The following is a 15,326-nucleotide window of genomic DNA, read 5'->3' on the forward strand; positions in this document are numbered from 1 at the left end:
TTACCTATATCGCATTCTTGCAAAGTATTTTTAAAACAATATTTGAATGCTCAATTATGAAATATGATAATTTTGTTGCTTACAGTGTAAATCATCTCTTTTTGTCTTAAAATTTATTGGCATATGAACGATTTCTTAATCATATAAACCCAATAAAATTCGGAATACTACAAATAAGAATATATATATATATATATATATATATATATATATATATATATATATATATATATATAGTCAGCCACAAACAGTACGGTTTCGCTGTTTCTCAGCTCATCAGTGCGGGTGGACAGGTAAATGCCTCAAGCTTGGATCGAAACCCGACCGCCCAAAATGACATGCAAGGCTTCTCACCATTGCGCTATACGGGTGCTGCTGTGCGGGTAATGGATTAACGATGTTTTTACATCGTCCAAATGCCTCCGTTCGATGTTTTTACACAAAGAACGTCGCTTAATACGCTAATGGCAGTTTGTATATCACTTCTCAATATGCTCAACCCAAGATAGGAAGCATTATAGTCATCCAGATAAGTACTGATTCGCTGTTTCACAGCTCATCAGTGCGGCTAGACAGGTAACTGCCTCAAGCCAAGATCGAACCCCGACCACCCAAATGACAGTCAAGGCTTCTTACCATATATATATATAGATAAGGGTGGGGGTTTCTCGTTATTGCATTGGTATAAAAGCTTACTTATATATTTCCAAATAACTAAAAAAATTTTTTTACTATAGTCAGTCATGTGCATGCGAACGACTACATAAAAAACTAATTTGAATATTCCTTTGAAAATCATGCGTTAATTAATTATGTATTCATTTTATATATTTTCTCAATCGATGATTGATTTTATTTCACTCTTCCGTTGAATTCTATATATGCATAGTTCTACATTCTGCAAAATTGCGTAGAATTTCAGAGGAAAACATTCTAGCACAGTGATATAAGTGGCCTTGTTGTGCGTGTGCGAGAAGTTTCTAGCAAACTCCTGTCTTAATATTTTGTCTACGGCGTTGAAATTTTATGGGGTATTTGAACATGTAGCAGACTTTCGATTTGTTTTTTTAAAAATCGCAATTAATGAATCAAAACTAAAACAAAACAGTTGACTTTGGTGAATCGAATTAAAAACTATCCTTACAAAATTAAACATTTATAGCTTAAAGTCGTTTAATTTTTTTACCATTCGTATCAATTTTTCGGTAGTTCAGATGATAACGAACCACGCTGCAGAAATAAATAATGACTAAAACGTGGGCTTTACACGTTCTGGTTTCGAACTTGGTATCTAAGTCATATATTTTTGAACTTTTGAAATCATTACTATATATTTGGATAATAATAAATAGAGAAGTGGCTCTATTATAATAAATGAAAATTTTACATGATTTAAAATGTAATATTCACATGTATTTTACGACCGGAAAACATTGGGCGGCCTGAAAGCTTAGGCGTTTGGGAAATGTTTAAAACATTAAAATTTCGCATACTCATCTCAGCAGTAGACAAATAGTGTAACAGTGAAAGCTCTGGCTGGCAACGAGGCGGACGAGTTTCAATCCTGACTTAGGGTCTGGACTATAAAGTGGATGAAAATCTTTTCTTTTGATCTCCTCTGATAAACTTCCCGCAGATCTTCTGCATCTTCCGTTCCTCGCGTGTACAATTCTCACAATGACATCAAACTGTGAACTTAATATCTTGGACCTTATCAATGAAATTCTTTATTTGGTCAATTAACTCTGGTGTTCTGACTTCCTTATTCCTTCCATACTTCTCATCATCCCTCACAAATTCCCTGCCTTCCTTGATTACCTTATGCCACTCACAAAATGATGCTCGATTCATGCAAGAGGTTTAAAAAGAGGTTTTGAAGCATTACGTTTCTCTGGTATTTTTTCCAAGTTTAAAAACTAATTTGTTTGCATATCTTTCATCTAAAGTACCCTCATATCTCGATTGCATTTTTGAAATTCATCAGCTTTGACAATCAGGCTTTAGTAGAATGTATTCCAATTTCTACTGTAGCTGTTCATTTTAGCCTGAAATCATAAAACTTGGTCAGTCATCTCATAAGATGTATAGCAATAACATACTGAATTTTTAAGAGTCTACAACAATTTTAAATGCCTATACATAAATCTGGATACTTATTGAAGGTACCTCGTACTTCAATTAATAACTGTTAATATAGACAAAACTATGAAATAATAGTTGAGTCATCCAAAGTTGTTCGGGATTGAATGAGGATCACCTAGTGTATCTGACTTCCAATAATGGAAATTAGTGAAATCAACCACTTTTTGTTAATTAAATCCATTGATTTTTCGCACCGACGGGCAAACTTCACATGACCGCAGTGACTCAGTTCACAATACATTGTCGTCTGCATCGCACTCTACACATTCTACTGTTTATTTAAATAATTTAATTCTATATAATGGTTTGAATTAGAGGTATAAATGCAAAAGTGAAGTATCATGGTCCAATTCTGCTCCGAAGAACATTAATTTCGAACGTGTCCCTGTCATATCAAAGAACCTACTGTTGATTTCACACGTCTGATTTTTCTGCTTGTGATGACAAAACCTCTCAAATGCACTTGTGATGTTAGGCTGTAATACGGGGTTTAACTTCAATTTAAATCAAACTCTTTCTTCTTTTATCGGATTTTTTCGGTTATCAATTTCTGTACTTATCGGAGACATTACGCTACAAAACCTATCTAAGAACACTTTCAGAGCTATAAAGTACATTTGTGTGAACTTTCATAAAAATCGTCTGAGCTTTCTTAAAGTCCATATAGAAGGAACTCACACATAGACACCCACGTGTTGTTATATACAGAGAGAGATAGAGGAGAGATAGCCAAGAGAATTATAAATAAAGAACAGCAAGCATTCATTAATTATAAACTCTTTTATAAAAAGTAGCTCTTCTACTTGAGCATTCAAATTATCGTTCCGTTACAGAGCGTATAAAAGCGCATATGAAAATATCAGCAGCAGCCCAAGGATGGATAGCAAGTAATTGTATTAGCAGCAGTGAAAAGTGTAAAGTGAAGGCGAGAATTGGCCAGCTGTGACCAGCGTGCGGTTGCAAGAAAGAGAAACGCAGCCAAGTTAGATGGGCATGTGGGAACGAGAGACTTTTTAAATGGTGTCGAGACGGAAGAGTAACGGAAATAACTGCTCTTGTTTTAAAAAATCCAAAATGCTGACTCGGATTTTATTTATTTTTTCTTTTGTTCGTTTATGCCTGTGACGTTACAGTTTGTATCTGCAATACATTTCGAAATGATGTTTTATTGATTTAAATTAGAATAACCTGTCTTGATTGTAATGTACGACAATGCAGATGTGATTAATGATAAAAACAAAAAAGAAAAATGTCTAAGTTATCCTGTAACTGTGAAATTCGAAACAGCACATAAAATGAGGTAACGCATCCACATACATTTCCGTCAGCAATTTTAGTATCGCAGTCAATGATGTAACTCCCACGAGTGACACTTTTGGTGTGGGTTGATTTGGCATATCCGATTTTGGTCGTATACTAGGGACGCCAGCGTAAACAAAGTTTCCACTATTCGAAACAAAAAATACTTGTGAAGCCGCATCGTCTTCATAGACCGAACCGACTTCATTTAACCTTATGTTACTTAATCGAAAGTCCAAATGAAAATTGAACTTCGACCGAATGATTCAAAGCAAAACAAACAAAGCATAAAAAAACTCGACGAAATATTCTTACTATAAAAACCTATTTGGAAGCTCGGCGTAATTTTACTTTAATTTATGCAAATTGTGAATGCAAATGGTAGAATCAATCCTCTACTGAATATTATATATCACGAAGAATAATTTGCTCAATGGACTCGCAAAAAAAAAAAAAAAAAAATAGTAATAATAATGTCGTCATCAAGTTTCGGCTGTTTGCTTACAATATTACGTCAACTAATATTTGGACTTGACGATGAATACCATGGAAAAGTCACTTCTGATTAATGTTTACTTTTAAAATATGCAAGCGAAGAAATGATTTGCGGCGATTTGAAATTGTGTTTCTTCTTTTATCGTAAGTTCAGTCTATTATTAAGAAAAATATTAAAATGGTGAGGTATACCCGGGCTTGAATATGAGATCATTCGATGTGTAATCGCATGCCCTACTAGTGAGATATGTTTCCAGGGGTCAACAAATCTGCTTTTGTCCAAGAAGAAATGATTTGCTGAGATTTTTAACTAACATTTTTCCCGTATGAATCCTTTATCTATGAGAAAAGAAGACTATTTTTAGGATCGGATTTTTTTCGATTTTTGATACTTTTCGGATGAATTTCTGGGCAAAACATATCTAAGAACACTGCCAGATATATAAATTACCTTTTTATGAAATTTTCAAAAGATAATCCCAGCCGTTTCGGAAAGTATAAGGAATGAACTCACACACACAAAGAGACTTTTATATTATAGCAAATAGAAATATAAATATAAATAAGACCATATATTTCCATGAAACTTGTAGTTACAATAACAGAAATCCCATCGCTTGTTAAGGGTTTATACACCTGTGCTTCTTTTCCGATTTTGTTTTCCAATTTTGAATCTAAAATCCAAAATTTTTACCCAGTTGATACATGGAAGAAGGATTTGAGAAACAATACTCTAAAAGGAGGGGGGGGACATCATTGAAGACCCAACTTTGCGCCTCCCATATTTTGTTGCAAATAGTAGGAAGTAGTGAGAGCCGCAAAATGGATCAGAACAATACACTGAAGGACTGCAGTAAACAAACACAGATGGAGACAAATAGACTCCCCAACCTGCCTAGATTGCAAGGCAGCCCCCCCCCTGGGACACAGACCACCTGATCCTACACTCTTCAGTAACGCAACTGGAAGGAGACTATGCGACAGTCCATCTATCTGAAGACAATTTCTCCGACGGACTAAAAAACAGCGGTATAGATGTTGAACCCATACAACTACTACTCGTAAGTTTATTAACAGTTGGTGGTTTAGATTTTAGAGCGAAAATTACTTTTAGGGTAAATTACGCAATTCTCCTGAACGAGTGCAAAACGACCATTTTCTTTCTCAGTTGAAAAAACAAAGCTCTAAAATTTAACATGTTTTTTAGAACTCTAACGATTGCCGCATCTCATTAAGCAGCAAGTTTGTATTGTTCAGCCAAGTTTTACTTAATTTACCCAGGAAAAAATTACATGGTTATTCTAATCATCATAATTCGGCCATAGTCAATCTCTATCTCTCTGCCAGCTTGGTCACAGCATTTTTTGTGCTCGGCCCTGGACGCATCGCTAGGAGTTCCCATCGTATTTCGTGGCATATATTATTTTTATACTGAACTTACCCCAGCTATCTGATTCGTCACCTTACAAAGCAAGGAAAGCTGAAGAGAAGGATTAACGTGCGTTTGTTGAAATAGAAACACTTTATAGAATTAAAATAATGCTTGTTAGCTTTTTTACACCATAAATCTATATCTCGGTTTAGTTTGCGCCGTTTCACAAATATATACTAGTACATGAATCGTTCGCAATCAACTCTGGGCCTAGTCAGTTGTAGAGTGCGTGGAAAATATGTACTAAGATGAGGTTTTCGACGAGAAAAAGTAATTTATTTATTTATTTTTTGCACGCGGGGGGGGGCGGATCAATAGCAAGTTTTACTACGTCTCTTTTAAAAACTAAACTTAGTAGGGATTTTTGACTTACTGTATCAACTTATGTAAGACTCATGAAAACGACTAACTATTCACGAACCATATTATAGTTAATTCTATTAATTTGGAAATCATATTCAATAAATAAAGGAAACTTTCTTCAAATGATTTTAATACTTCACAGTAGGTCAACCTCATTATTATCCCAGGATTATTCAGATAATAACGTAAAGCAGAAATCGTACGCCTTTATCGCACGTCTAATTAGTAAATACTGATAATAGGAAAAGCAGTATATATATATATATATATATCTATATCTATATATATATATATATAAAAGTGAACGTGTCTGTCTGTGTGTCTGTCTGTGTGTCTGTCTCTCTGTGTACATTTCCCTACGCAATAACTCTGTCAATTTTTAGTCTATAGACTCGAAATTTGAAATACCGGGTACTGAGATTTGGGAAAATTGATTAGACGGGTGTCAGCCAGAAATTTGGCTGTTAAGGGGTCAAATTTCAACGATTTGACTTTTAAGAACTCTACCAAACTCCTCCGACAATTTTGGGTCTAGACACTTGAAATTTTAGATATAGGTTCCTTGAACCTGGATCTAACTTAATAAAGTGATTTGAGCCCGAAACAATAAATTTTAAGGGGTCATAATAGGGGTCAAATTTTAAAAAATTAACCATTTTTTTTGTTTTTTTGCTTTTTTTGCACAACATACACCTCCAAACACCCGAGCAACGCCGGGCACCACTGCTAGTATATATATATATATATATATATATATATATATATATATATATATATATATCATTAAATGAAATAGGAAAAAAAAACACAAGGCTGCATAAATAAATCATGGAAGATGACTGAAAAAAATACCCAAACTGAGTAAACATATATAAAAGTAAATAACAAAAAACATTCCATGAACAAAGTTTTTTCCCAGAACTGCTCGACCGTGGAACACTGTTCCACTGGCTTGTTTCCCGATTGAATATAACAGGGTAGCCTTCAAATCCAATGTAAATAAGTTTTTGTTGAACCATCCCATAAATAATCAAATTCTACCCAATTTACACCATTAACAATTATTACACTATCTCTTATCGTCGAGTGGCTTTCGGATTTTGATAAGTGATGACTCTAAAGTATAAAAAAAAAGAAATACAGCAAGTTGGAAAGTCAAGAGAGAAAAGAGGAAAGAAAATATGTCAATTTATTTAACAAAATGCAAAGAAATCATCTTTTCGTTTTTAATGAAGATATCATCATAAGTTGAATCTTCCACTTCCGGTGCAGATTGCAAACTCACATGACTTACTTTTCGCCAATCCTTCTGATCAAAGGCAAGTTGGTTGATTCACGCCTACCTGCGTAGAAATGCCCAATCAAATCATTTTCTCTCCACGTTCTCCTTCTTTTGCCTTCTAAGATATTTTAAAAGCATAACTCTGACAGACCAGTGGTTGATTGTTTTGCATGCCCCCCAAATTAAAGGGTTTTATTTTTGAGTTTATCAAATAGAGAGAATAAGGAAGGTTGACGGATGGTGGATATTTTGTTTTTGTCGATCAGGTGATGTCCCGTAATTAAACGGATTACGTGATTTTGAAATACCTCAATGCGATTGGCTAGTTGTTTAGTCCATGTGATCCAATCAAGGCAATATAAAACTACTGAGAGGATATAACTTAAATAAACTTTTACTTCAACAGTTATCGGCAGCATTTTGATTTTCTGCCCAACCCGGTCTGATAATGTATTTCAATGTCGTCTCGTGATCACTGAATAAAGTCAGTTTATGTCCTAAATAAATGAATTGGGTGACCTGTTCGATGGGTTTACTGCAAATAGTAATGTTTAAGTCAAACTGTGATTTAGCTGTAGACATTTATTTCTAATCCTATCTTCGTCAGATTCTTCGCAAATACATTAACATACGCTTGAAGTTTATGTGTGCATTCATTAACAAGAGCGATATTATCAGTGTAGACACGGCAATAAATTAAATTGATCTTTGGCTTTTTTTTCGCTTACAAATCGAGATTCCAATTGAACCCAAGCCACACCACCCACTAGACTAAGTGCTCTTGTTGCAAAAGTGCGTCTGGGCCCTGCGAGAACAAATGACACACTGTCACGTGCGAATTCGAATAGCGAGTGTCGTTAGACATTTGGCAGGAGTAACAATTGAATGAACATATTGTTTCATTAATTGGCGACGGAGACAATGCCTACTCGTCGGATCGAATCAATGATCAGTTTTCGCATCAATCACAATTGAAGAGGAAAATAATTTTGTAATGGACGGCGGACCGAAAATAAAGTATTTTCTCCAAGAATGTCGACAAAGATTTTGAAAATTGAAACAAAATACTTGTTCTAATGCAGAAAAACAAATTATGATCGAAGAAAAGATAAGTTTTATTGCTTTAGTTTTCTTTTCCTATCCTCCCTCTCTTCGCCTCCTCCCGTCCTTCTCCTCGTCCTAACACTACTAGCTATTAATATTGTTATTATTGAGAGGTTAATGTAGTTTGTTTTAAGCATTATTTACCCTGTTTATCTATAAAAGTGAGAATGTATGTGTGTGTGAGGACGTTTGCATTATTGTTGATGACAAAACTTCAACAGCACATGAAATGATGGATTCAGTTAATGGCCGACAAAATAGTTACGACAAAAGATATTGTAAAAAACAAAACTTTTCATTTGGGCAAAGTACACAAAATTTCTAACATGAAGATCGCCAAAGGCAAATAATAAAAACTGAGTCGAAGCTGTAGATTAATGAAATTGTATTTTGCGATTCTTAACTTGATCTTGTCAATTTTTCCTATCATTATATTCATCTGTTAAAGTATTTGATGGCACCAAAGATTATAAACCATTGTTGAGATTAATTGTTAACAGAAATATGTTGCTTGTTCTGTTCAGTTCTGAGAGCCTCCCTCCTCATGTAGTTTCCTCCTGTTTTTTGGGTCGAGTAAGTTTATTGCTTACTGCATGAGACGCCCCTACCGGGGAATGCCGACAAGGTCGACCAGACAAATTTTTATCTATATATCTGTAAAAGTGAAAATGTCTGTGCGCGTGAGGGCACTTCTTAATCTATATACTCAACGAATTTTTGACCTACAGACTTGAAATTTGGTATATAGTGTATTAAGACATGTTGATAACCTTTTATTTGGTTGCCATCCGGTTGGTTGGTTGGTTGGTTGGTTGGTAGTTGTTTTTTGTTTTACGGCATATCAACCCTTTCCGGGTTATTTAATGCCGAATCCAAAGATTTTGAAGAAAATCTTTTTTAATAGAATATATTTGTTGTTTTCACGTTGGTTTCTATTCAACCCATAGTAGGGACCCTAACAGGTACTACCACTCCGGATCAGAGTGGACCTGGGAGCAATGGTAATTAAAGGGTGGCTCCACACTCCCCAAAGCCCACAAGCTGGGGCCTCACCACCGGATATAGTTTAAGGTCATATCCAGGACCCCCATAGAGGGACTTTTACCCTCTGCAGGGGGGCAGTCGGCGTATTCTAATGCCCCACCGACAGGACCGTTACCATCCGGAAAAACGATGCTAAGTGGTTAAAATTATAGAAAGTAATATCGATTGCTGAGAATGCAGTTAGGAGATTCGGCGTTCGTATCTCGTCGCGGTTAACCACCTGACGAAGGCCAGAGGAAAAGTTGGCCGAAACGTCGTGAAGCAACAACTAAAAGATGAGGATAACAGTTATAAATGAATGGATAAATAATACGTCAGGTTTTTTAGATTTGTCAACTTTTTTAGATTTGTCAACTTTTTTAGATTTGTCAACTTTTTTTAGATTTGTCAACTTTTTTTAGATTTGTCAACTTTTTTAGATTTGTCAACTGTTTCACGAATGTGAATGCGTAAATCGTTCACATGATATATAATACTTATGGTAAGAATAACCAGATTTGAAAACACTTTTTAAAGATCATGTCAAGCTCGACTAATCGTTATCGTACTTGACTCACTATCTTTTAACTTTTGTTTCGATCTCAGCGCGAGTATTTTTTTTATTTACGAAAGGTGAACTGTTTATAAAAAACATAATACTCGTATGCACATGTCTCAGTTTCTTTCCGTATTGTTTTGACTTCATTTTAAAAGGAATTTAACGTTTAATGCGTACGATATTTCTGTTTAAAATAAATAAGAATTCTGCATTAATTAAAATATAATATTATGCGTATTTTATGACTGGACAGTGCCGGGCGACCAGTTAGTGTGTATATAAAGGGAATCTATAGAAGTTAATACAATGCAGAGTTATAACGCATACACACTTATTATTATTATTGTTGTTGTTATTATTATTATTATTATTATTATTATTATTAATAATAATAACAATTACATACTAGGAGTTTTCACGCAAGTCATTATCGGCGAGTACTCATTGAGATGACACATGGTGTTCCATGGAGTCTAAGTGACAACATGTCTCCTCAGTTTCCACCTCTTTCGTTAACCGTCGCAAATAATTTTTCCTTATCGCAACAGCTGCTTACCATTGATTTATCGCTAACAACAACTGTTTATTTTCTCTAGATTTTTAGTTCCAATAGGCCATCCAGTACACATGCATTATTCCAGTTGAAGTTTTTCCCTTCTCCTCGACTTTCCGGACCACTTTTCTCTTTCAACTTTCATGAACAGTTATTATTATTCACTCACTACAATCCATCAGCAGCGATTACTTACTGGCAATAACATTTGGTGTTTTCTGGAGTCTTAGTGACAAAAAGCCTTATCAGGTTTTCAGTGCCATTCTTTTAATAAGCAGTTTAGATGACTTCAGCTCATCGCAACAATCGCTTACCTTTGATTTTTCGCTGGCAACGCCCTTGTTGTTTCCTGGAGTTTGGATGGCAAAACGCCTTCTTAAGTCCCCAGCGTTATCCCAATTTTTTTCAGTAAAAATCTGCATTTTTATATTTTTTATTTTATATTTCATTGTTGCTATCTGCTGTATCTTCTCAGACAAAAACACATTTACTTTTCAGTTGCAATGACGACATGAAATATAAATGATGATCCTTTTATTCATACCAACTGATGATGATGATGATGATGATGATGATGATGATATTGATAATGATATTGATGATGATGATGATGATGATGATGATGATGATGGTGATGATGATCAGAGATTCAAGTTTTTACAATTACATTGTCTTATTCCCCACTCACCTCCAAGGAGCATCAGTTCTCACTCTGACCGACTCTCTTTGAGTCTCTTCTCTGGTTCTCTGGCTCTGCTTGTCACTATCTCGAACCCCTCTCAATATATTGGACATTCCCTCCCCTTCTTTATGACGTCAGAGGCGTGCTTCGACATGTGAAATTCATTCATGTGGATTTCACCTATATATGTCGAAACACGCGCTTGGCAAACAAAGAAATTCTCTAAATGAATTGTTTCATGTATAACCTTTTTATTTCATTATTATCTCTAAACTGCATTGTTCATATCTAACTCTGACATAAATAATATTTAGTTATTTCCAACAACAATGACAATCGTTCTACATTCCTAGTACTTCAATATGTATTCTTTTTTAAAACGTTTCTTACTGTGTTCGATTCTAACCTTTTCCAAATATCTAGATAGGTTATCTATCGGAATGTCTCCGATAAGTATCGATAATTGATGATCGAAATAATCCGATGAAAGTAAGAACAGACGATTTTGACTGAAGTTAACACCTTACACAGATTAACATAGCAATTAGATTTGAGAAGTTTTATTACTAGACAAAGCGAAATATCAGATATATAAGATGAACAGAAGTTTGTTTGATATGACATCATATATCAAATAAGGTTTGTGAATGAATGTTTCTCTTTAGGGCACAATTGAAGCATGATACTTGACTTTTGCATATAAAACTAAAATTCAAGCCATTATATATAAAAATGATTTTATAAAATAAACAGTAGGTTCTCTACAATGCAATGTACACTAAAATATATTGTGTCTTTCTTCTTCTCTTTGCACCGCAATGGATCCCCAACTAGAGCAGACAATTTCTCGATTTGATTGAAAAATGGTTAATTCCAATGATTCCGATAATACGGGAGTGTGAAATATTCGTTAATCATCATTCAATCCAGAGCAACGCCGGGTCTCCTTACTAGTAGGTATATAAACCCGTACGTTTGTAATTAGTATGAGTGAATGGAACAAACTATGCTCCACACAAGACGACAACTGTTATCTGAGCATCGTTCATTTCAGTTTGTTGTCAGCAATCGTTTTCTGATGTTTTTCTACTTTGAATTCTTCTTAGAAAAACATCGGATACTTACAGGAAAGATCACGCGCTGCTCGCCAACATTTCTAATAAAAAGTACTTCTTTAGATCAAAGTGAATTCGAACTATGTACTGCCAGGTTGTCAGTCCATGTCTTTTACCACTTATTTACTTTCACATCCTGGCTGTAGCCGCTACCGCATTTGGTAGTGTTTTATTAATAAAAACGATGACATGCCAATCCAGCTGACGGCTTTGCCCGCAGGCAATTCTTATCCGAGGAAGACAATTACAATAATTAGTGTCTCTCTCGATCGTAATGAAGACAAATCGGAATCAAATCACCTTTCATCGATGCCAAATAAGTTAATCTTCAGGCATAAATGTTGACCAGGATGTGCAAATCTATGGAAGACGCTAACAGACATACCTTAATAATTCTTAATTAAACATCAATTTGATAACAGTTATGCTATTCATTAAGTAAAATTACGGACTTCAGAACTTATATACATCCGCGCTGAAAAGAAAATTAGATCCAATAGAAAAATCATTTCACTAAAACCATCCGTAGAAAACTTGTAGCAATTATTATGGAATTATGAAATTATTCTTTTATGCCCCAAACAATTCCTATTGCCATTTAATTATAAGGTGCTAATATTTGTGATCATGCCTAACAGGGGATTCGTGGGGAGTTGAGTAGCGAAATATTTATTCATATACATTTAAACTTCTGAAGGTCAGTACAGACAGGGAAGCTTGAAACGGAAAAAATCCAAACTATGGTAGCTCAGAGAAGAAACTATAAAAGTCTTTCCGGAATCTAGGGATCTCAGAAGTGAAGGGATGGGCTTGTGCTGATTTTCGGGTTAGTGCATGCCAACAATGTACACTATATGAGCGAATAGTGACTTTGTATCTGGGGTGAGTAATTTTCTAGCAGTGTAGACATAGCCCATATTCTTTGCAGCAGCCTTGGCAATGTCCTCACTGTATTTGTTCTAATTCATGCTGCCTGTGATTGTAAAGCCGACGAGTTGAATGATGAGCTCTCAGGTGGTATTTTTCATAGAGCTCTTTGGTATCTCTATGAAGAAAAATGCCAGGAAAAAAAATAAATTTGCAAAATCCTAATTTAGTCACTTTTTTCTCTTCCTGTCTTGTGTGCCTCCTTTTCTTTTTTATTCGCAGATTGAGATTACATCGTCTTAATTGTGGTGACATTTGCTTTTGTTTACTATGTGCTATTTTCTTTATTTTTGTGCTTTCATATTTTGATTAGGTTCTAGTGTTAATAAAAAGAGATAAAGATCGAAGCGGACGAGGATTATAATCTATAGAATAAGATCGTAGGTCACGGAATGTGAGAATATATAATTAGGATCAGCCATTGATGAGTGACGATTTCCAAGCAGCAAACTACAGCGAGTTTTCTTCTTTATAATCTATGTTTATATTTCTTGTAGTGTAGGGTGATCTTGCTCTTGGGTGTGTATAACGGCGCCGGAACGAATATGTAATATTAGTGTTGTATAACATGGAGGAAGGTATATTATGCTGTGTTTATTGACGTGTATATACATTTGATCGTCTATATATATATATATATATATATATATATATATATATATATATATATATATATATATATATATATATATATATGTTTAAAGAAAAAATAGAAAAAACCGAATGAAATTATTAAAAAATCAACGTTTCGTTCTTGTCTCAGAGGACATCTTCAGGATAATTGAAATAAAAATGTGATAAAAGAAAAAGTCATAGATCGTGCGAAAAAAGACAGTTTTTTAAAATCCAACCCATGTCGGGAAAGGACGAATATGTGTGCGACATGGGTTGGATTTTAAAAAACTGTCTTTTTTCGCACGATCTATGACTTTTTCTTTTTTCTTTTATCACATTTTTATTTCAATTATCCTGAAGATGTCCTCTGAGACAAGGACGAAACGTTGATTTTTTAATAATTTCATTCGGTTTTTTCTATTTTTTCTTTAAACATAACGTCAACCACCGCTGGTACATATTTTCATTCCTTATACATATATATATATAAACATTAATATTACATAAACTCGTGCGTGCCGCGTGTTGTCCGTTTTTCGCCCCCCCCCCAAAAAAAACAACTCATTTTTTGTGTTAATCAGAAAAAATATCACCTTTATCTAAACATAGTTGTTATTTCTCATTCCGTGGAATTTCCACAAATCCTGCTAGTAAAATATTAATCGTATAACAAACTAAGTATATAGATTTACAATTGCTCCAAAGTATTTACAATAAATAAATAAATAAGATATCATTGAAATAACACAATTAGTATTTAGAATTAATCATCCCCCTTTTTTATTACCTGAAGGTGAATCGACTAAAAATCGAAAGTATTAGTAATACCCGTAGAACATTCAGTAATCTTATTTAATTTATACACGAAATACCTTATTAGGAAAATGAAAAAAAAAAACAAAAAAAAACACACAGTCAACCGGAGAAATTGTGTCATATATATATATATATATATATATATATATATATATATATATACATGACACAATATATGTCATATATATATATATATATATATATATATATATATATATATATATATATATATAATGCAGTTAGTTTGAAGTGCAAACAAACTTACCGGACTTCATTAAGCCTATTTATATTTTCCTTTGGATTTGAAATTGACTGTATCGATGTTGTTCTGATCTTCTTTAATACATATATAAATACATATTACACTTTCATCTTTTAATTTTCTTAATAATTGTGCAATCTTTGGGGGTCCATTTAACTAACCTAACACACACATAATATATTATCATTCTCTTAGCCTGTCCCATTGCCAATCAGTTCTTTCGACTTTTAGGAAATGGCTGATACATTTCAACGATCTAAGTCTTATGATGAGCAGTAGTGATGAAAAGCGATTAATCACTGAAATAGCAACTTTAAGTTTTATAGGAAAATATTGCCTCGATCTGTCTGAAATCTTGTATGGTCCAGTGGTACAGCAAACTAAGTATTATGCTATCCGTTCAAAGTTAGGCATTAATATGGATAATTATGGATTAACATGGATTAGTAGCCACAATACTCTAGAAGTTTTCACAGAAACTAGTGAGGCGATATATAAAATACGTTTTGAAGCCATCCAACGCAAAAAAAACAACCCAAAACAATTTAAACATAATGTTTATCGCTATATTTCGGCGAAAAAAAACAAACTCGCTATTATTATATTTTTTCTTCTTACGTACCATGATGGCATTTTTAAGCGGGACATGTCTGTTTA

This window comes from Euprymna scolopes, chromosome 9 (genome assembly GCF_053919585.1).
Source record: "Euprymna scolopes isolate OS-2025 chromosome 9, ASM5391958v1, whole genome shotgun sequence".
Taxonomy (NCBI): Eukaryota; Metazoa; Mollusca; class Cephalopoda; order Sepiida; family Sepiolidae; genus Euprymna; species Euprymna scolopes.